Source organism: Carassius auratus, unplaced genomic scaffold (genome assembly GCF_003368295.1).
Source record: "Carassius auratus strain Wakin unplaced genomic scaffold, ASM336829v1 scaf_tig00001591, whole genome shotgun sequence".
Lineage (NCBI taxonomy): Eukaryota > Metazoa > Chordata > Actinopteri > Cypriniformes > Cyprinidae > Carassius > Carassius auratus.
The window spans coordinates 2,502,899-2,526,947 of NW_020523372.1; the positions used below are offsets into that span (position 1 = coordinate 2,502,899).

The 24,049-nt window shown below is 40.3% G+C and overlaps 1 protein-coding gene and 1 pseudogene across 1 annotated transcript in view; both read right to left on the reverse strand.

Moving 5' to 3' along the window:
- The window catches only part of fhit (fragile histidine triad diadenosine triphosphatase), a 285,132-nt gene extending 266,814 nt beyond the window's left edge, over nt 1-18,318 (reverse strand). Inside the window, exon 1 of the mRNA XM_026242516.1 lies at nt 18,293-18,318. The gene's annotated coding sequence lies outside the window, so the exon portion shown is untranslated. The remainder of the gene's footprint in view (nt 1-18,292) is intronic.
- LOC113069444 (uncharacterized) lies at nt 10,924-11,040 on the reverse strand (annotated as a pseudogene).
- Nucleotides 18,319-24,049: the final 5,731 nt, after the last annotated feature.

Below are 24,049 nucleotides of genomic sequence, written 5' to 3' on the forward strand. Positions count from 1 at the left end.
GCATCTTTGACTGAAATAATCACTCGTTACAACCGAGGTATGCAGCAAAGCATTTGTGAAGCCACAACACACACAACCTTGAGGCAGATGGCTACAACAGCAAAAGACCCCATTGGGTACCACTCATCTCCAATACAAATAGGAAAAAGAGGCTACAATTTGCACGCGCTCACCAAAATTGGACAGTTGAAGACTGGAAAAATGTTGCCTGGTCTGATGAGTCTCGATTTCTTTTGAGACATTCAGATGGTAGAGTCAGAATTTGGCGTAAACAGAATGAGAACATGGATCCATCTTGCCTTGTTACCACTGAGCAGGCTGGTGGTGGTGTTAGAGTGTGGGGGATGTTTTCTTGGCACACTTTAGGCCACTTAGTGCCAATTGGGCATCGTTTAAATGCCACGGACTACCTGAGCATTGTTTCTGACCATGTCCATCCCTTTATGACCACCATGGACCCATCCTCTGATGGCTACTTGTCACAAAGCTCGAATCATTTCAAATTGGTTTCTTGAACATTACAATGAGTTCACTGTACTAAAATGGTCACCAGATCTCAACCCCACAGTCACCAGATTAGGGCTGGGTGATATATCTAACGATATGATCATGCGCATCTAATCAGTAAAGCTGCTTCTGTGATCACCGCTAAAATTGCCCTCACCTGCTTATAATTGGAGTGGCATTTAATAGACAGAGCCATAGATCGCTGACAAGCTACACCATATCACGTTCATTATCGAAGGCGATTCATCTTCGATAATGAACGCGATATGGCGTAGCTTGTCAACGATCTACGGCTCTGTCTATTAAAAGCCGCTCCAATTATAAGCAGGTGAGGGCAATTTTAGCGGTGATCACAGAAGCAGCTTTACTAATTAGATGCGCATGATCATATCGTTAGATATATCGCCCAGCCCTACACCAGATCTTAAACCAATAGAGCATCTTTGGGATGTGGTGGAACGAGAGCTTCATGCCCTGGATGTGCATCCCACAAACCTCCATCAACTGCAAGATGCTATTGTCACGTACCGTGATGCAAGGAACGACGAGAGAGAACCAAGTGCAGGTATGTAAGTTTAATAGGGGTAATCCAATCGGGGTAAACAGTCCAGGCAGGGGTCGAAACCAAAACATCAATCCACATAAACAAGACACGAACACAAGGCAAGACAAGGGCAAGAGTTGACGGACCTGTAAGACGCAAAGACATTAGACAAGGACTCCGTAACACAGACTAAGACAGACTGGGTATTTATACACAGAAGGATAATGAGGAAACAGGAGACAGTTGGGGAAACAATCAATTACACAACAAGGAGGAAGGTGACCAAATAAGGGAACAGGAAGTGATCTGGTGACAGACACCGTGAGAAAGGAGGACATCTAGTGGAACCCCAGGGAACACAACCCAGACACTGTGACAGTACCCTCCCTCTACGGAGCGGCTCCCAGACGCTCCAAGACAAGACACAACACAGAGACCAGGAGGGAGGCGGACAGGAGGAGGCTCAGGGGGAGGGACGGAGGGTCGGAAAAGAAAAACATGGGGAATAAACACCAGAAATGTAACATAAAACAGGGAGAACCAGGAGGGAGGCGGAACGGAGGAGGTTCAGGGGGAGGGATGGAGGGCCAGACAAACTAAGGGGAACAGACAGGAACATCACAGAACTCAAAAACACAAAACAGAAGTCCATAAAGGGCATGTTGAGGCGCCCCCCAGGGCGGAGCAGAGGACCACCACAGCCATGTGGTCAAGGCCAGAGCCCTCCAGGGCGGAGCGGAAGACCACCACAGCTTTGTGGTCAAAGTCAGAGCCCTCCAGGGCGGAGCGGAAGACCACCACAGTTTTGTGGTCAAGGCCAGAGCCCTCCAGGGCGGAGCGGAAGACCACCACGGCCTTGTGGTCAAAGCCAGAGCCCTCCAGGGCGGAGCGGATGACCACCACGTCCTCGTGGTCGTCAGAGTCTCCCAGGGTGGAGCAGATAACCAACACGCCCCTGTGGTTGAGACAGGAGTCCCCCAGAACGGAGCAGCAGACCACCCAGTGACTTGACTTGGCTCTAGAGGGTCATCCGTAACTGGTCCTGGCTCTGGAAGTTTCACGGTGACTGGTCCTGGCTCTGGAAGGTCCACAAACACCTGACTCGACTCTGGAGGGTCCACCGGAACCTGACCCGACTCCGGAGAGTCCACCGGTACCTGACCCGACTCCGGAGAGTCCACCGGTACCTGACCCGACTCCGGAGAGTCCACCTGTACCTGACCCGACTCCGGAGAGTCCACCTGTACCTGACCCGACTCTGGACTGTCTGTGAAGACCTGAGACACCTTGGGTTCAGGCACTGTCTCTGGAACGGTCTCGGGCACCGCCTCGGTCAAGGCATCGGGAATGGCCTCGGACACTGCATCGGGAATGGCCTCGGACACCGCCTCGGTAACGGCCTCCGGAACCGCCTCGACATCGGGCACCGCCTCGGCCTCCGGAACAGCCTCGGTCACCGCCTCGGCGTCGGGCACCACCTCGGTCTCCGGAACAGCATCGGGCACGGCCTCGGCCTCCAGTACAGCATCGGGCACCGCTTCGGTCTCCGGTACAGCATCGGGCACCGCCTTGGTCTCCGGAACAGCATCGGGCACTGCCTCGGGCACCACCTCGGGCACCGCCTCGGGCACCGCCTCGGGCATCGCCTCGGGGACGGCAGCGATCCGCTCAGGAATGTCCTCCTGGACGACAGCGTCCCGCTTGGGAACGTCCTCCTGGACGGCAGCGGCCCGCTCGGGAATGTCCTCCTGGACGGCAGCGGCCCACTCGGGAACATTCTCCAGGTTTTGAGGAACGGTAGACGCCAGTCTCCTCGTCCTCCGTCCTCTATGACGGCGAGTCGGTGGCACCTGGACTGGCAACTCAGGCGTTGAGTCGGCCATCTTGTGCTGTGGCACTGGGCTGGCGACCATCTTGTGCTGTGGCTCTAAGCTGGCAGCCATCTTGTGCTGTGGTGCTAGGCTGGCGGCCATCTTGTGTTGTGGCGCTAGGCTGGCGGCCATCTTGGGCTGTGGCGCTGGGCTGGCGGCCATCTTGGGCTGTGGCGCTAGGCTGGTGGCCATCTTGTGCTGTGGTGCTAGGCTGGCGGCCATCTTGTGCTGTGGTGCTAGGCTGGCGGCCATCTTGTGTTGTGGTGCTGGGCTGACGACCACCCCGCCGGAAGAGACAGGAGTGGCTGGGGCATCCCACCGACACCGATACTGCAGGTAGCGCACGAATTCCCAGAATTCCAGTGTCTCTAATTGCGCCATCTCATCCAGAGACACTGGATCATCCAGCCCATCATTAAAATAGTCCTTAAGGGCTGCATCGTTATAGCCCATGCCCTCGGCCAGGGACCAGAACACCTGAGCCAGGGCACCCACTTCATTGCCCTCTTGGCGGAGGGCGGTCAACCTCAGATACTTGACTCGCCTCTCCGCCATCTTGGCTGGGGAACGGAAAAACGACATATCGCTGGTTCTCGTGTTGACGGAGTCCTTCTGTCACGTACCGTGATGCAAGGAACGACGAGAGAGAACCAAGTGCAGGTATGTAAGTTTAATAGGGGTAATCCAATCGGGGTAAACAGTCCAGGCAGGGGTCGAAACCAAAACATCAATCCACATAAACAAGACACGAACACAAGGCAAGACAAGGGCAAGAGTTGACGGACCTGTAAGACGCAAAGACCTTAGACAAGGACTCCGTAACACAGACTAAGACAGACTGGGTATTTATACACAGAAGGATAATGAGGAAACAGGAGACAGTTGGGGAAACAATCAATTACACAACAAGGAGGAAGGTGACCAAATAAGGGAACAGGAAGTGATCTGGTGACAGACACCGTGAGAAAGGAGGACATCTAGTGGAACCCCAGGGAACACAACCCAGACACTGTGACAGCTATCCTAATGGGCCAACATTTTTAAAGAATGCTTTCAGCATCTTGTTGAATCAATGGCACGTAGAATTAAGGCAGTTCTGAAGGCAGACAGCATCACTGGTATAACGAGTTTTAAAGTATTTTGTTGCGCCGCACCACTCGCGTCCAGGGGTAGACATGGTGTAACATTGGTTTTGCTTTGTTTCACTGCAAGAATCATTGCCTTGGTTACGTACATATTGTTAATGGAGATGATGATTTTGCAATTGTACTGTCATGATTAATGCTTAATTTGCTATAAAGTTATATTGTGCTATACAGATGTACTGTAACCTAAGTAGTAATAATGCTTTTGCTTAAGTACAAAGATGTAACCCTGTGATTAATGCTATATGGAAAATGTATTGTGTAACTTCACTAACATTAAGAAAACTGCTTACTTGCATGAAATGTATGTAGTGACTGATTTAGAGTAGAAACACTTATGTATTAGAAATAGTTTTTATGATAAATGGACAACATAGTATTTAAGGTGTATTTCACCGACTGTTAAGAGGAAAAAGAAGAGGAAAAGGGCTAAAGCAATGTGAAGTAAACAACTGAAAGCCTCGGCAGAGGAGTTGGCAGCACTCCAGGTGATGACATCAGAAGAACCAGCGTTCGACGTCTGGGTATAAAAGACAGAGAGAGAGACTCGACGGACGGATACTGAACAAGCACAGTATCCCTCGACGCCTGATACCAGCTGATTATACCTTGATTTTGTAACTTTACTATTGTACTTTGATATAACTTTTGTTAATTTTAATAAAACTTGTATTTTATTATTGACAAGTTATGGTCTGCAAGAGTAGTAATTTAAGAGCCGTAAGCAAGAACTGACCACAGGGAAGTCTACTGAGCAAGATGTAAGTATTTTTGAAATGCTTATAGTTTTGTCCAGGGTCGACTTTCCTTACCTACCTGAGAATAATAAAGAAATAGGTAAAAGGTGTATAGATAAAGGAGACACCAAAAAACAATATGTGTGGGGTGGAGCTATCAAAGTAGGGGCATGTTTGTTTTGGTGATTTCAAATGTCAACATTGGCTACCAGAAATTGATTTCCCCATCTTTAAAGTAGTAATGCATTATACATCACTGGAAGAAAACCTGTGAGAATCTAAGCTATATTTTCGTGTGACCCTGATGATGTGACTAAGGCTTGATGAAATGTAAGCCCAAGCGTCCTCATCCCACCCATCTTAAGAGGACATTTTCGAGTCAAGGCAAAAATCCATTTATCAAGACAATGTTGGAAAAACCCAGTGGGGCTGCGGAGATGTGAGCTGGCAATAGAGTTGACCGACTGGCAGAGACTGGCTATTACCAAGCCTGTTCCAACACCCGGGGGAAGACAAGGACCTTTTTTTTGGTCTCCTTTTTTCCCTCCATGGCAGGATTTCCCAAAGGTGACAACCAAACGAACACAAGATGACCGAAAGTGTCTGTAATTAAACGTGTTGATTAAACTGACAGAAAGAGGACACGCAGAGATGAAAACAAGGTTAAGCAGAGGCGGCAGTGCTGGAAATCACAATATATAACTTGCACTCTGTAGAAGTGGGAAATAATCTATGTCACATTAGCAGAGATGACGATACGATTGAGATTGTTTTCACTTTGAGAGAATGTCTAAACTCCTTCATATACTAGAAAATCCCAAGGAATGAGTCACCAGGAAATTCTGTTATCATTATTCACGCCATTCCAAATCCACATCCATATAATGTCCCTACTGTAGATTGGAGATAGTGTTCCCTCTGCTCTTTCTAAATAATGAAACTAAATGGTGAGCCATTCAAAAATAACAAATAGCACTATGAAAGTACCAAAATTTTATTATAAGACTTAGGCTACTGTGTTTCACATAGTCCCTTTCATTTATGATTGTCATTTGAAGCTTGACAGCACCTGGCCACTAAAAGACTGGCTAGGACATTCTTCAAAACATTCTCCTTATGTGTTCCACAGAATGTTCAGGTCAACTATTCCTTTAAAATAAAAAAAACTTTAAAGAACCATATAAATTTAAGGTTCTCAGATTTCACTAAAAGCTGAAAAGCTGTTAGAAGGTTACTTCTTAAAAAACAGCATATGTTATTTTGTAAGTATTACTAACACCCCCTTTAGTAGAGGACTATTGATTCTGCTGTGGGTATTTGTAATCTCGGAGTCCAAGCCTACAGGCTATTAAACTTCAAAAAAATAGCATGCAACCTCTGCTCTGGAGCTGGAGAAACTAAACTAAAAACAACCCAGCACTGATTTCTTTCCTTTGCTGACAAGGTTTTAATTTAGCCCTGATTTCGCTTGAGGACACTGAACCGTAACCATCAAAAAGTTCCCAAAATCCAAGAGCTTTAAAATGTACATACATTAAACACAAAGTAAAAACATGGGGAGGAGGGGTAAAATGGCATTAATATATGATTTGGTACTACAGGGAAAGCATCCTTCCTGGATTTGCAGGAATATATTGGGTTTACATAGAACTTAAGTTCAAGTAAGTTTTTAGTTAGAAGTGAATCGTTTTGAAATGTAATCCAATTTATAATTCAGTTATACTGGAAATCTGAATACAGCACCGGGATCAATTATAAAATACACACTATATGAAACATACAGCCACAAGACTTTTGTGTGAGCTGTACTTCTGTTGGCAACTAATAAAACAAAAGGGCTTCCATACAACACATGGAAAGGATTCTCTTTTTTTAGCTGCAATATTATTTATACATACATACATATACATTCATACATACATATATACACATATATATATATATATATATATATACATTCATATATTCATATATATATATATATATATATATATATATATATATATATATATATATATATATATATATATATATATACATTCATACATACACTATATATATATATATATATACATATACACTACAGACCAAAAGTTTGGACACACCTTCTCATTCAAAGAGTTTTCTTTATTTTCACGACTATGAAGATTGTAGAGTCACACTAAAGGCATCAAGGGCTATTTGAGCAAGAAGGAGAGTGATGGGGTGCTGCGCCAGATGACCGGACCTCCACAGTCACCGGACCTGAACCCAATCCAGATGGTTTAGGGGTGAGCTGGACCGCAGACAGAAGGCAAAAGGGCCAACAAGTGCTAAGCATCTCTCGGGGAACTCCTTGAAGACTGTTGGAAGACCATTTCAGGTGACTACCTCTTGAAGCTCATCAAGAGAATGCCAAGAGTGTGCAAAGCAGTAATCAAAGCGAAAGGTGGCTACTTTGAAGAACCTAGAATATGACACATTTTCAATTGTTTCACACTTTTTTGTTATGTATATAATTCCATATATAATTCCACATGTGTTAATTCATAGATTTGATGCTTTTAATGTGAATCTACAATTTTCCTAGTCATGAAAATAAAGAAAACTCTTTGAATGAGAAGGTGTGTCCAAACTTTTGGTCTGTACTGTATATATATAAATATATAAATTTTATAAAAATAAAATGCCTTTAAATATTAATAGGATAATATTTACATAATAACACATTGCTAAATATGAACAAAATCTAAAAAGGGCCTACTCAAGTCTCAGTCTGAAAGCATAGATCGTTGGTCGGGTTAAATCAACCGTCATAATTTGTTCAGATCTGACACTTTCGATGTTTCAAGAGACATTATCTAATGTAAGCTTTCAGATGTACTAAGCACTGTCGCTTATATGCACCGAGACTAAAAGACTGAGATAAAACTGAACACAGAGAAAGAGATGACCTCAGAAATGGCACAACCGCACATCTCAGAAGCTTCTGTAAGAGCTTCAGTTGAGGCTGACTTAAGAAGAAAGGATTAGAACAAAATCATTCCAACAAGATGACGACTGACCTTGATCAAAATTCAGCAAGAATAAGATAAGTTAGAAGTTGAGGACTCTGTGGATGACAGAAGCGGTTGCGTGAATAACTCTGGGCTTAAGGGAAGTGCGGAGGTTTTGGCTACCACACAGTCTGCCTCCGCTCTGATTATTAGGATAAAGTACCTGACAGATAAAGAATGTTTTAGTTCAAGGATTTTAAATATTATGCATATAAAATTATAGCTCAAGTATATAACCATTTTTAACACCTAATCTGCACATTTAAAAGGTATTTAAATAAATCTCTTTGAAACAACACTAAAGTGAACTATTCAGTAATCTAAATTTTTTTGTCTAGAAATTGGGGTTATTCTTCATTTTATTTAAAGTCTTCATTCTCAACTTAGAACATCAGAATTCCACTTAAAGACAGGCTTTTGACATGAAAACATATTTAACAGATTTTTTTGGTTTACTTGTTATCTTCCAGGTAATGAAGAACAAATGGGCATTTAAAGCAAAAACAGAGAGCGAGAGCAAGAGAGAGAGAGAGAGAGAGAGAGAGAGAGCAGGAGAGGGAGATAAAGAGAGAGATTTTAAAGGGGGGCTGAATGCTATTTCATGCATACTGAGTTTTTTACACTGTTAAAGAGTTGGATTCCCATGCTAAACATGGACAAAGTTTCAAAAATTAAGTTGTACGTTTGAAGGAGTATTTCTGTTCCAAAAATACCTCTTCGGTTTGTCACAAGTTTCGGAAAGTTTTTTTTTCGAGTATGGCTCTGTGTGACGTTAGATGGAGCGGAATTTCCTTATATGGGTCCTAAGGCACTTCTGCCGGAAGAGCACGCGCTCCCATATAGCAGAGCACAGACATTCACTGATCAGAGCGAGAGACCGAATTGTCACAAAAGAAGTGTGTTTTTGGTTGCCAGGGCAAGACAACCCTGGACAGATTACCAAAAAAAAAAAAAAAACAGCATTAAGGGACCAGTGGATGGAGTTTATTTTTACAGAGCATCAACGGAGTTGTGCCAGTGTTTTTTGTTTGTTCCCTGCATTTCGAAGATGCTTGTTTTACAAACAAGGCCCAGTTTGACGCCGGATTTGCATATCGTTTATTTCTTAAGGATAATGCAGTCCCAACGAAAAAGGGTCACGATCGTTTGTTGGAACCACATGCGGTGAGTAAAACTACTTCAAATATCTCTGTGTTGTTAACTTAGCTATCGGCGTGTAAGCACATCAAGTAAACAACATGCGATGTGGTCATAAAACTGCACTTTCCACATGTACAGCTCAAAAAAAAAAAAAAAAAAAAGACGACATAAAGTGGAACTTAGTCATTTTCCAAAACCGCTAAGCAAATATATACAGTTTCAGTACATACCACATAGAGACGTCGTTGCTGATGCTGCTCTTGTTAAATTTCAGCCGGCTGAATCTGACTGTTAGCCATGGTTTGTTTTGGATGATGTTTTTTGCCTCGCAGTAATGTCACAGCTTCCAAACGCTCTCAACGCAAAAGCTTGCTCGCGCTTGTGATTCTTTAGCTCCGCCCACACCTCAAGCCTCCAGGCGCTTGTGTTTTTCCGGGAAAAATCAGTACAGACTATCTTTTCTCTTATAACTATAATAAAACTAAAGACTTTCTGGAGTTATGAAGGATGCAGTACTACTCTATAGGTACTCAAGATTAACAGGATATTGAGTGAAAACGAGCATTTCACCTTTCACCCCCCCCCCCCCCCTTTAAAATACTTGCCTTCACACTCGTCAAGCTCCTCGAAATGTATTCTGTGAATCATTGTTCTGGTTTCAAGGTTTCAGAAGTTACATAAAAATGCTTTTCAACAAAAGAAAGAAAGAGAGAAAGAAAGAAAAATAAAGAAAGACTTTTAAACTGGCAAATGCTTTAATATTCAATTCATGTTATATTCTTAAAAGAAAGGTAAGATTGCTGTCAAGAGCAAACAAGAAATCAGTCACTCTGCAACAACCTCGGAATGGCATATGTGGAAAAATATTTAATTTCCAAATAATTATTAAACATTAATCACATTACATTGAGGCACCTGTGGTGAACCCATCTACACGGTTTCCCGGGATGTCATTAAATCTGAATGATTTTAAAAGTCTGTTTACAAGGGTAGTCTGATTAAAATATCGCTATTACCCAAGGTAAGGAACAGACGGTTTAAGATTGGCACCGCCTCGAGCTAGCCTTGTAGCTTGTGGGCCCAACTCAAGAGTGAAACTCATCATCCTTTTATGTTTTAAATCTGTGAAAAAAGCCCCAGATCACAGCTAAGCCTTTGACTCCGTCCTAGGGCCTCAATCTGCTCCCTAGATCTTTAGCATCACAGAGAAAGTCTAACAATAATTCAGGTGCAATGAAACATTTACTCATGCAACATAAAAAATAAATAAAAAATTAGTCTCCAAGGACAGGGACGGGACTGAAAGGACGTGTGGCTTTGAAGTTGTGCTCTGCATTTAACCCATTCAAGTGCACGCAGCAGTGAGTAGTGAACACACACACTGTGATCACACACCTGGAGGGGGGCAGCCAATGCTACAGCACCCGGGGAGCAGTTGGGGGTTCGGTGCCTTGCTGAAGGGTCTCACCTCAGTCGGTGTATTAATAATAATAATAATAATTCTTTACATTTATATAGCGCTTTTCTAGACACTCAAAGCGCTTACATAGTCAAGGGGTATCTCCTCATCCACCACCAGTGTGCAGCATCCACCTGGATGATGCGACGGCAGCCATAGTGCGCCAGAACGCTCACCACACACCAGCTTACTGGTGGAGAGGAGACAGAGTGATGAAGCCAATCAGCAGATATGGGGATTGTTAGGAGGCCATGATGGTCAGAGGCCAATGGGCGAATTTAGCCAGGATGCCGAGGTCACACCTCTACTCTTTCCGAAAGACATCCTGGGATTTTTAATGACCACAGAGAGTCAGGACCTCGGTTTAACGTCTCATCCGAAGGACGGTGCTTGTTGACAGTATAGTGTCCCCATCACTACACTGGGGCGCTAGGACCCACACAGACCACAGGGTGAGCACCCCCTGCTGGCCTAACTAGCACCTCTTCCAGCAGCAACCTAGTTTTCTCAGGAGGTCTCCCATCCAGGTACTGACCAGGCTCAGCCCTGCTTAGCTTCAGTGGGAAACTGGTCTTGGGCTCCAGGGTGATATGGCTGCTGGCAATCCCTGTATTGAGGGTGAAGAGAGCACTGATTATTCACTTCCCACCAGCTACAATCCCTGCTGGACCTGAGACTCAAACCAGCAACCTTCGAGTAACAAGTACAACTTATAAGGCCTTTAAAAACAGATTTGATATGGAACCAGGTAATTGTGACATAGAAAATTTACAGTCACAGTGACAAAATTTGGGTTTCTTTTATACAAAATCACAGCTAGGCCAGAGGAGAACTGGTCCCTCGACTAAGCCTGGCTTCTCCCAAGGGTTTTTTTTTTCTCCTTCCATTTCTGTCACTTGATAGTGATTGGGGTCCGTGCCACTGACTTACCTTTCAGTAATTTATCTATATGATCGCATTGACTGACATCATCAGATGAGAATAAAACCTGAACTGAATTAAGCTGGATGATATCACCATCGCCTTCTGCTTTCACACAATCCGTGTAGGCATAAAGGTACTGTAACTAGAAGTAGCCATGCTAGTTAAGTGGCGATGCTACAGTAAATGTGAAATTTAAAGAGAAAGCAAAAATTGCAAGAGTTAAAAAAAACTCACAAAGCAAAAAAAACCTCCGAACCCTATTGAGCTTTCACTAAGGGTTTCGTAAAAAAAGGAGATGCAGGAGTTGACAGAAATGTTTTGTTAACGCAACTTTTTCCATTAAAGATATGGTCAAGTATGTCAGTAATTGGACAGTTAAATATTTTGATGCTGTCCTTTAAAGTTAATATTAAACAACACTGCCTCAATTGAATTACAATTAAAAAGCAGCTGACAATAATCATAGACAAAAAAACAAATATATAATAGATTCTGTACTATTATCCAACTATAGTGTCTAAATTTCTTCACATTTTTTTTTTCACGTTATGTCTCGCATTGTTTCAAAATCCTATATGGCTGTGTTTCTAAATCAGACTCTAGGTAAAATGAAGAAGAAGACAAATGGTGTCTCTCATAAAACTGCAACAAACCAATCTAAACTTTAAAACAGCTAAACTTATTAGCAGCTGACAGGAACCGTCCATGGGGGGTGTAGGGGGAAAATACAGGTCCTCTAATGGAGAGAGCAGTCCTGTCCTATCAGCATCAACACACACTCAGCACAACACAATCCCAGCCCACGTTCCCTCCAAATGAGTTCTTCAATCGCTCAGGCGGAAGGCTAAGAGCAGCCGTATTTACTCTACCCTCTGGCCTAATTTGGTCAGATCATATTTTCATTACATTTCAGTTAATATATTATCAATATAATTAGTATGTTTTTCCATTATCAAATAAGTAATGAATTCATGTTAAGGAATGTTATTATGAAAGCTCTGCATTTATTGCCTGCGGCCATGCAGTCTTGATGTGATAAAGTAAAGTGGCATTTACTGGGGCTGATACTTCCTGTCATTGCTCACTGTGGCATGACACTGGCACCAGCAGCAAGAAATAATGCACAAATATGACAATGCAGTCTGCTACTATTCTCTTTATGGACATAACTGGACAAAGAAATGGAAAGCTTGTGCTGCGCAAAAGAACACTGAATAGCAATTTAAAATCTAAATTCTGATTTGAGCGGGCACTGTTCCAAATTATTGTAATGTAGTCTATAACACACAACTGTGACATATTTTTTTCTGCAGCAGCTCTTAATCTGAATATATGCATTTGCACATTGCAATCGAGATGGATTGCTTAAGTTTTTCCTTACTTCTTAATGGTTTTGTCAGTATCTATAAATGTTATGCAAGAACCTGAATTTTGAAAAACGACCTGAAAGCAAGCAAGGTTTATCAGTTATCGTTAAAAATCAGTTCACCTATAGAGAAAATCAATGGAGTTGTGTTCTGTTATTGTGTCTACAATATGGAAAACACTAAACAAGGACAAGGTTCATTGGAAATCAACCTAATCAAACCAAATCAAAAAGCCTTTAGGGGTCAGCTTTGAGGGACTGGAAAGTTTAGTATCGTTGATACGAAAAATTAATTCACAGGTTTATCGGACATTTCACAGCAGGAGAACGTAAGGTTAGAGGCTCAACAGATGTTGGGTTAACCGAAAGCCAAAGAAAACATTAAGAACGGCTCCATAAGAAGAAAATACACCTTTTCGAGGTGACCAGTCTTGACCTTTAACCTAAATGAGAAATTATGGCATGACTTCAAGAGGGCAGTGGACACCAGAAATCCCCAGAAATTGCTAAAATAGTGGTGCAAAACTCCTTCTGACTGATGTTCAGGTCTGAATCACGGGTAATCTTTGGAGGAAGTTATTGCTGCCAAAGAAGGGTAAATCAGTAATGAAATCCAAGAGTTCAATACTTTTTCCTTCCTGCACTGCGAACGTTTTACACCCTGTGTTCAATAAGAACGAGAAAAAGTGTCATTGTTTGGGTGTTAATGGAGTTTGAATTGCTGTTCAAACCTTGAATGAACGAATGGTGGGTGAAAAAAATCCCTTTAAACAATAGGCCTAGAAAAAAATGAGTTATTAAAACGAAACATCTCTTGAAAATGGTATTAAATATGATGAAAACCATGTGAACTTACTTGAACTCAAAGAGTAGGCCTACATTTCAACAGCATATAATTTAAACTAGATTTTAATAAGATTTTGGTCACACTATATTTTATGCTCGAATTCTCGCCATTACCAAACTATTAACTATGCCTTTTGCCTCAATTAACTCTTAATTTGCTGCTTATTAATAGTCCACAAGGTTAGTTTAGGTATTGGGTATTAGGGATATAGAATATGGTCACGCAGAATATGTGCTTAATAAGTACTAATAAACAGCCAGGCATGCATATAAGTAACTACTTATTAGTGAGAAATGGTTCCTATACTACAATGTTATTATTATGTCTTCCTTTATTATGGGCTCGTATTTTCTACTGAGAAATCCATGGCTTTACAAACTTTCCCTGCAACTGCAACACAGAACCGAATTTAGAAATATTCCTATTAGCCCATAATTCTATTAATATTTTAAGTCTTGTCTTTGTTCCCCAACCAAGGTCATATCTGCAATCATTTCAAGTGACTAAAATAGTTTATGCTATACAGAGGATGAAGACAAACCAGTGAATAAGTGTAGCACAAAACTGCCCTTCCCCCAGAGTCATATAACACGTCTAAGAATGAAATATTCTGATGAAACCCAAAGACCAGGCGCAACTCAAGGGACAACACACAAATGATGCAATGAACAGATACAATGAAAGAGGTCAGGAAGTCACAGCGCTAGAAATACACCCCGGTTGTTTCACATTTGGAGATGCGATGATATTTTAGATGTTGTATAAAAATACACTGGAGTTGTGTGTGCGGTTTAAAGGATTGGCTGGTTTCTTCATGTCCGCTGGTTAAAGGACAGGCAAAGATTGTGGACTTCCATCATTTTCCAGTCGTCCACTAGTCCCTCAAGACCCTGTAATCCCTTTCACCATGACCATCAGATTGACAATGCTATTCGTCTGCTGCTCTCTCTCCCAACACATATATCTGCTGTTGACTTGAGGAAACCAGAGTTGCCCATGTGTTGACATGATTTAGGAAGCGAGCTCTTTGTATTTAGAAGGATTAAAGGAGATCTACGGGAACACTTCAACAAAGATGGAGCTGGTTGTCTTTGTAGTTTTGCCACTGTCACCACCATCCACTTAGCCTCATGCTGGGATTGGCATCACGACAACAGACACAAAGAGCTACTCACAGATAGCGAGCACCAGCACACTACGGTACATTAAAGGCAACAACGTGAAATCAGAAATGACCCATTTTGCTCATAAATCGCCAAATATTGCATCAAAATTCACAGACATTTTGGACAAAAACAAAACAAATAATAATAATAATAAAGTCCATGACTTTTTTTCACAATATTCCGATTGTATTCGTCTGAAAGAATGAAGAATGTCATATAAACACCTACTGTAGGATGACTTAAGGGTGAGTACATAATGGGGTACTTTTCATTTTTGGTTGAACTATCCCTTTCAAATTAGAACCCAGTAAAATCCAGAAATCACTATTTTTCCGTCCTATAGCAACTATTTCCTTTTTAATATCATGAGAGGAGAAGAAAAAGATTTTTTTTATGATGCGTAACTAAACCAGGAATGACTATTTGCAGCAGAATCTCTTTACATATTTAATACGTAGTTGAATGCACATTTGCATTTGCCGTCTTCAAATTTGTTCAAATCAAAATCACTACAAGACCACCTCCAAATGTGGTTAATGCTTTTAAAAGTCTGACCTAAATCTGTAACCCTAATTAAGAGCAATGTTAATAGTGATTGTTGCCATACCAAACACCTCTAATGAATGAAATACAGATGAGTGGAAACCTTATAGAGTAGAGGCAAAACTCATTTGCAACATGAAGTTCCGCATTCACCTTCTTTCATTCTACCCAGAAAAAAACCCCAGTTGCACTCTCTTTGAACCTGAAATGCAGAAATAAGCCCCAAGTCATGCGACTTCATGCAAATGTATGAAAAGTCTGTAGCAGAGAGGAGTTGATTTCCAGTAGGAGTTCCAGGGGCCCTCCCCCCACTGCTCTGACAGGCTGACCTTTGACCTCTGTACTGAGAATGAATCCTCTGGCTCGGGCCACGCTGTCAGAGTAGCCGTTCTGATCCAGACTAGCGCTCTTGAACCCCAAGCCACCCTGACAGAAACACGGTGACAGAATCAGAGCTTCAAGGGTGTCTATGTTCTGTCATCGATAATCAACTCTCCTCTTTTTGCTTTCCTCAAAGCATTCGCATCTCCCACCGAGAGGGGACAGACTGACTGAGCAGGGCCTTTCACCTTTAAAGGTCAGGGCATAGAAGCCCCCCCACCAACTGATATCAAGGGTACATGTGGGGACTTTGGGAAAAGCTGTGAAGAGAAGAAAAGAAACCCAAAGCTGTTTTGGTGCACTTCTGTAAACAGTCAGTGTCAAAAACAGCAAGTTAGGAAGGTTACACTGACTCATATGAGCAGTGTCAGAGAAAGTTACTTTTAAAAGTAATCCATTGCAATAGGTATATTAATTGATCATATTATTGATGAAATTATTGTAATTTATTGCTCTTTGTAAACACACCTGATTAATTTGGTAAGAAAATGTACAATCCGTATTCACAAAACATATCAATGCCAGGAGTAAAGTGGGCCATAGACTCTTGAGTTGGGTTCTTTCGACTTGGACCAGTAAGAGACCAAATGCAATCATGACAGACAAGAGATCTGTCCCATCTCAAAGCTGCATCACGCACGGCCTACCTGTCACCAACATCCAGTGTCTGAAAGCCACACACAGGATCTGTGCCTACTCAATTATACATGAAGCAAACAGAATCAAATCAATTAGGTATTGCTGTGGCATGAATGAAAGGTGCATAATTGATGCCCGCTCTCTTGCATTATACATATCTGTCGGCATATCTGCACGTACCGCTTCCGAGAGCGAGTCAAAGAGCACCGAGGCCACATTTCACCACTTTATTCATTTAATCTACTCATTTGCATTGGCATGAGCCAGATGTGGAGACTGATCTTCAGCTGAAAAGGATCTCTAAGGGTTTCAGTTTTGCCATTAAATAAGTAGGCCACGGTTGCCACAGGATGCAAATATCCAGATATTTTCCATCGATGTTAAGATATCAACTGGATCGGATCAACTGGCTAGAAAACTCAATATTGGAAAAAGGTTTCTGGAGGAACTACTCATGAGTGGGCATGAGAGTATTAGATGAGGTAAGAGGCAGAGATTTTGGGGTCCATTTCTCTCTTTATATTCTCAGGGCGTCTAGACAGATGGCAGACATTAAAAGGAGGAGCCATGTGATATCTCTCAAACGCACCGCTGAGATAGAGGTAATTAAAATACATTTAATCAAGTTACTCTAATGAAAAATGCAGCTGGACACCCGGTTCCACCTTCTGCTCCCACTGTCACACCTAAACTCTCTAACTTTTGGCCCCCTGTCTACCAGAAAACTGCACTCACAATAAGACCTTTTTCTTTTCTTTTTTTGGCTTTTACATATAAAGTGGGGCTGGGTACCATTAATTACAACATGATACAGCACACATCTCAATATACTGCACATATCATGATCGCATTTAATAGTCAATCAAAATTGGGAAACAACTAGCAAATGAACGATAAACCACCTGGTTTAAAACCCGATCATATCCATGAGCCAGGGTGATGAGGTTTAGAAGAAAATCTTAAAATGATGTTTTCCAAACCAGGCAAAGTCATTGCAATTGGAATTCATTTTTCTCTTTATGCTCTTCATTGAAATATGTAACCTGCTAAATATTGCTTGTGCAAAGTAAAACTTGCTTGCAACCAATTAACAGCGTCTCTGACTGGTGAGTGTTTTTACTCTTATATTAATGATTCACCAATCAGTCTAAATGATTCATTAGCAAATTCTTTTGAATTACCTTATTGAGAAATTACATACAGGAGGCACGTGGGAATTGATTGGTCAAAAACTGTTGGAACAAACACCAACCCTAAACTCGACCGTTATAACCTTTTGCTTGAATGTCCTATTTACTAAAATCAAGGTACAAGTACATGTAAACCTATATATTTAAAACATAAAAATATACATATTGTTTAATAAAAGGGGGGGGGGAGGGACTGAAAGTTACTGGGGCCGTTTATTCACATGGAATAATATTCATATTATTCATGTGGAATAATAATAAAAAATATATAAAAACATTAATAGTAGTAATAATACTAACAAGAATTTAAAACAATACAAAACATAAAAATATAGGCCTATTATAAAATATAAATATTAAATCATTGAAAACATTATGAATAGATGAATACTAATTATAAATCGTTCGATACAAAAAAAGAAAACAATTATACAGTATACATGAGGCTTTGTTTAATAGTAAATAATAAACTGACATTTCACCACGTTTTCACTCTAGCCTTAGCATGTCTGAATATATTAGATTATTTTCATTAAACTCACACCTCATACTGCTGAGCAAGACATATTTTCCGACCATCACATGCGACTACTGATTTGCATGACGCTGTCACAAAATAAAGAGTAATATGTTTACATTCGCCTGACGCGCTGACATAATTCGTTACATAAACCATCTATCACCTCAATATATTTACATAAACACCACATGCGTATTATTAAACACAAATTTAAAGAGACTGTGATCACACCACCCAAATGACATCTCACACCGTCCACACAGAGCACATGCACTCACCTTCCGTGTCGAGGAGGAGACGCTGACTGTATGGGGGATTGTGGGAAGCGTAGTTTTTTAAGCTCTCTCGGAGCGCAGTCCAACACGCCATAAAACTACATTTCCCATTATGTTGTTGTTGCTGTCGAATACATGCAGGATGTTGGATGTACAATTGAATGTTAGCTTATTAGTCATTTACTACTTGTGCTTTGTTTTACATAACGTTTCAGTGCAGCTGTCTTATAACTATACATAAAAATGTTTTGTCAATAAATGGACTAATGTGGAATGTAACAATAAAAGGCCACCATATCTCACATTAAAACATGAGTAGGCAGAACTTAAATGTGTTATGCATATGTTATTATATGCATTTATTTTGTTTACCTCAGGATGGTGGTGTTCATATACTTAACCCCGTGTCTTATTTCTGTTTGATTAAACCAGTGGTTTTACAACTCAGGTCTTGACTTCCTGTAGGTCGTCAATAAAAACATCAAGCTTAGACATCCAAAGGCTACTTGTAGTATCCCAGAAGTCATTAGGTTTTCCATATGCAGTGAACCAATTGATTATTGTAGAGAAATTGATTAGCTGACTTAATTAGAATGGACAGCTGATTTAGCTTTAAATCTGGGGGAAAACCTCCCTGAGGAACATTACATGACTATTAATTAAACACTTAGTTAAACTTAGCCACCAAAGACATTTTGTACTAATCTAAAAAGAGTCAAAGATAGTGTGCTGGCAGCTGCAAAGTTTATGAGGCCTTTTATAGCTATGTGTAATAAATTTTCAGTAAAGCGAAGGACAGAGTTATTGTTATACCGCATATGACATTAAGAGTTGGACTACAGTGAAAAATGGCATGAATGGCATATTTAGGGTTTGTCTGTTGCTCGCTTCGTATCGAGTGGGATATTGATTTACTGTCATGCAGATGTTGGATAAATGGGGCAACATCTGGATATGACAGAATGACTTATAATAAAGCTGCACTCTCATTGGCAGCTGTTATTTCCCCTCGGCAGCCATTAGCTCGCCATTCTTAAATTTAATATATTAATTCAAGTGGCTCCGACAGCAAATATATGTCAGTTTAGGTGGATTCCTGGAAGCCATTGCTATAGTAGCCTAATAATAATACTAATATAATAATAACAGATGCTGAAGCCACATTCTTCTTTAATATGACAACAAATCCATTTAACATGATTTCCTTACTTGAAAAAAAAACAATAATAATAATAATAAAGTCTCTAATTTAATAAGGAAAAAAAAAAACAGTCATGTGGAGCTCCAACACAATATTTTTAAATAGTGAAACATACAAACAAAATTATACAAAATCATACAAAATGACTCTTCATCAAGAGTTTTGATTGACAGGCCATTTGAACGCCCACCTAGCTCAACAGCAGTGACAGCAATTGAAATCCACCTATCAATCAAGTGGCCACACCCTTAATTATGCAGAACTTTAAGGCTTAACATAATTTAAACGGATGAGTTATTAAAAAAAAAATAAATAAATAAATAAAATTTGAACCAGGCTATAAACTTTTTTTTCTGCTGTAAAGTCTGGCATTTTAACATGGGGAGTCTATGGGATTGACTCCCTTTTGCAGCTCGCCTCAAGAGGCCAGTTGACGAATTAAAGTCACTTCCGTATGGGCTTTACGAGAGAGAGCGGGAGGTTGCCACTTGATTTAAACAATTTCTGCATGACGTAATAATACATCATCATAATGCATTAATTATGCATGGCACATGCAGTTAAAATAGTTTTGCCATTTATGTGCTCTTAAAGTATCAGTTCTAAAAAAAAAAATTATAAAAAAAAGGCAGGAAGCAATGCAAAGAGGAGCTGAAAAATATCAATATTAGAGGTAAAAATCACAAGTTAACGCCTGTGTATTAGCCCTCTATGTTTATGCAGTATTTTGAAATAGCCTTTTTAGAACATCTTAACTAACAACAATGACACCATGAAACATTTTTGTGTTTGAGTTAACAGCTTATTTCATTTTACTTTATTTTCTTTAATATAAATAAGCTTCTGTAATGTTTTCATTTCAGTGACATCACTGCTTGCTTGTAATTCACCAAAAAGTGTCTCAATGTGCTTTGAAAAAAAGAACATGACTAGGACTATAATCTAGCAGTCATAAAATGAAATATTTAAGTTTAACTACGTGATTTTCTACTGTATGCACAAAATTAAAATGAAAGGTATGGGTAGCCTATGCTAATTAGACTAACTAGCTAGCTAGCTGGCTAACATCTACAAATAAATTACAAAATGTAGCCTTTATTTTGTTGCCTTTGTTTTCTGATAGACGATTTTAGGCAATTCATATTGCTCATATTTCTTTTTGTTGTAATAAGTACTTGTCACTGTAGGCATAGTTGTGGGAGTAGCTCATGTCTGGTCTCTTCCATAATATTTTTTAACAGATTCACTCATAAAATACCTACAAGGCGCAACATCTCCATTTATTTAGCCTATTATCATTCTTGAAGTGAACTCTCCCTTAAAAAGCCACAAACATTTATTGTTTGAATTTCCTAAATTACAAAATTTGAAAGCAGAGACTCTGTTTCATACCAAAAGTAACCTGCTTAGTCTTGTCTGTTGGCAGTTGGCACATTGTCAGTTTCCTCATCGCTCTGCAATGCATTTTATTTTGTGAAATGCTTTCATGCTTTTTACCCAATTTGATTGGTTAAGCGGTGATCGCATTACTGAAAATTGACACACAGACATTTGGTTCACTTGATATCCATCTTGATTAGGGCCCGAGCATCAATGGTGTGAGGACCCTATTGAAATGTCTTGTTCTTCTCCAAAGTGAATCGCATTTCACATCAGAAGAACTGACAAAAATTAGTACACACATATAACTCACCATTTTTCTCTTGATAGAAAATCCAAAACCCAATAGGAAGTCAGTTATTTTGAATTTCCTGAACGATTTGTGTGCCATTTTTGCCATTTCCAGGCCTCATACTTTGACAAACTCCTCCTACAGATTTAAATGGATCATCTTCAAATTTGGTGAGGATTATCTTAAAGCCTTTGTGGCATTAAATTGCGAAGATCATGAGTTTTTGTCAAAATGCGTGTCCCTGGCGGTTTGACAAATTTGATGTTTCACCATTAAAGAGGAGGTTGCTGTAACTCAGGCAAGCAATGTCCAATCTGCCCCAGTCTTCATATGTTTGATAGGTGTTCTGTCCTGAACACATGTCCATGCCTATATTCATTTATAGTTATAGCGCCACCTCCTGACAACAGGAAGTGTCATTGTTGACACTGTTATGGACTTCTAGGAACATTTTAAAAAGTGTCAACAATTGTTAAATAGGCTGTCAACGTGCTAGAAAAAAACACTGAAACATGCTAGCAACACTTAGTTAAGTGCTAAAGCATGCTATTAATGCAGTGAAGAGAAAGTTGCTGTAACTCAGGCATGCAGTGTCCAATCTGCCCGAAACTGAACATGTTTGAGGAGAGTCCTGGCCTGAACACATCTACAGGCCAAGTTTCAGTTATAGTCATAGCACCACCTACTGTCAATAGGAAGTGACATGTTTAACACTGTGATGCACTATTAGCAACACAGTAAAATATGCCATTGTGTTCAAAACATGTTAGAAACATGCTCAAACATGCTAACAACACTAGCTAAGTGCTAAAGCATGCTATTAATGCCAACAAGCAGGAAGTTTTTGTAAGTCATGCAAACAATGTCCAATCTGCCTCAAACATCACATGTTTGATAAGAGTTCTGACTTGAAGAAATCTAAATGCTCATATTTGGTTATAGTTATAGCACCATCAACTGGCAACAGGAAGTGACATGTTTAACACTGTGATGCACTTTTAGAAATACAGTAAAATATTCTATTGTGTGCTAAACATGCTAGAAAATATTCTCAGACATGATAGCAACACTAAGTGCCATTCATGTAACTCAGAGTCCTGGCCTGAACACATCTTAAAGCTGTGGTAGGTAACTTTGACGCTCTAGCGGTTAATAAACAGAACTGCTTGCGTCTTGCGGAAGAACATCGTAGCCGGAACTACTTCTCTCTGTTTATGTCTATGAAGAATCACAAATGTACTGGGTTACTCCGCCGCGGTACCCCGAAGCAATCTAAAATAGTCCGAATATAAACACTTATTATAGGTGTACCCTAGTGATTCAGGACAAGCTAAAGACACGGTTTGGAAAATGGATTCATGGTGTACTCGCTTATTAGACAAATTTTTTCTACATTTTGAACACAAACAAAGTTACGGACCGCAGCTCTGATTGGTTGTTTCTTACCAGGAGCGATGTATTTCTGCAAATGGCAATAGGACCACTGGGAGGAGCCAGAGGAGTTTGATTTTTTCACAGATTATCTGTCTCATATTCTACTGTCAGGACATAATGACAGGTTTAACAAATATGTAAAAAATATTTTTTTACAAAAGTTACCTACTGCAGCTTTAAGGCCAATATTCATAATCATTCCTAGGGTGACATCTGAGCCATTTTCCCAGGATGCGTCCTTGCCAGGATTTCTATATTGCCTAAAACATCCAAAGTAGTTTGACCAATAACATGCAGGTATGGATACATAATCAACCAATCGTGCCATGTGAGAAGGTGAGATCTACAGAGAACGATCAAAGCAATGCAAATACATGTACATGTTAGGTGATTGTTTGTTCATTCAACTTGAAGCGTCGCTGCGCACCGATCATTGTATGACACCAAAGTACACAGAGAGTGATTTGAATGCATGCCGTTGCTCTGTTCTCTATAGCTCTTATGTATGTTATACAATGATCGATCTGGACAACACAAACAGCCAAAATCTGGATATTTTAGGCAATATACAAATCCTGGCAAGGACGCATCCTGGGAAAATGGCTCATATGGTCACCCTAATCATACCGCCACCTGCTAGCAACAGGACATTACTTGTTTTACACTATCTTAAACATGCCGACCTGCCCCCTACCTTCACATGTTTGGTAAGAGTCCTGGCCTGCAAATAGTTACATGCCAGTATTCAGTTATAATTTATAGCGCCACCAATTGGCAACAGCACATTTAATGTTTTACACTAACCAAAAAAAATAGCATGTTCAATCCGCACCAAATTTCACAGGTTTGATAAAAGTCCTGGTCTGAAGACATCTACATGCTAAACATTCATTTACAGTCATAGCGCTCAGGTCATAGGGCATTAAGTTTGTCACATATAAATGATTTTGACACATTCCTTCTATATTTATCACTTTAAATGTGATTGCCCACCATTAGCTGTTTTCCTAAAGCCACCGGGTGGTGGTCAGCCCGGGTGCGAGGACCCTTTCATCGCTGCTTGCAGCTTTAATTTTTCTTTGTTTTGCTCACATACATGTCTCAATTTAAGCATACTTGATGCTGTTGTCGCCTTGGTAACCAAATATATAGAATTTTGATAAATAGGATTACAGACAAAATGGTTGGTTGGGGAGGAACTTATGGCATCAGCAAGGGACAGTCACAGAGTGTGTAAAATTGTATATATATTAAAATGGTTAACGATTATTTCACTTTGTTTTTTTTACATTACAATAGTTTCATAAAATACTTTTTTTTTACCATGTGCTTTGTCAGTATGCTTACAGAAAATGATGAAAGTGAACGTTTTAGTTTTATTGCATCTCTTTGTATTTATTTGTAATTAATTAGCCAGGGACTGCTGAGTAATTCTTTTTTTGTTGTTCTTATA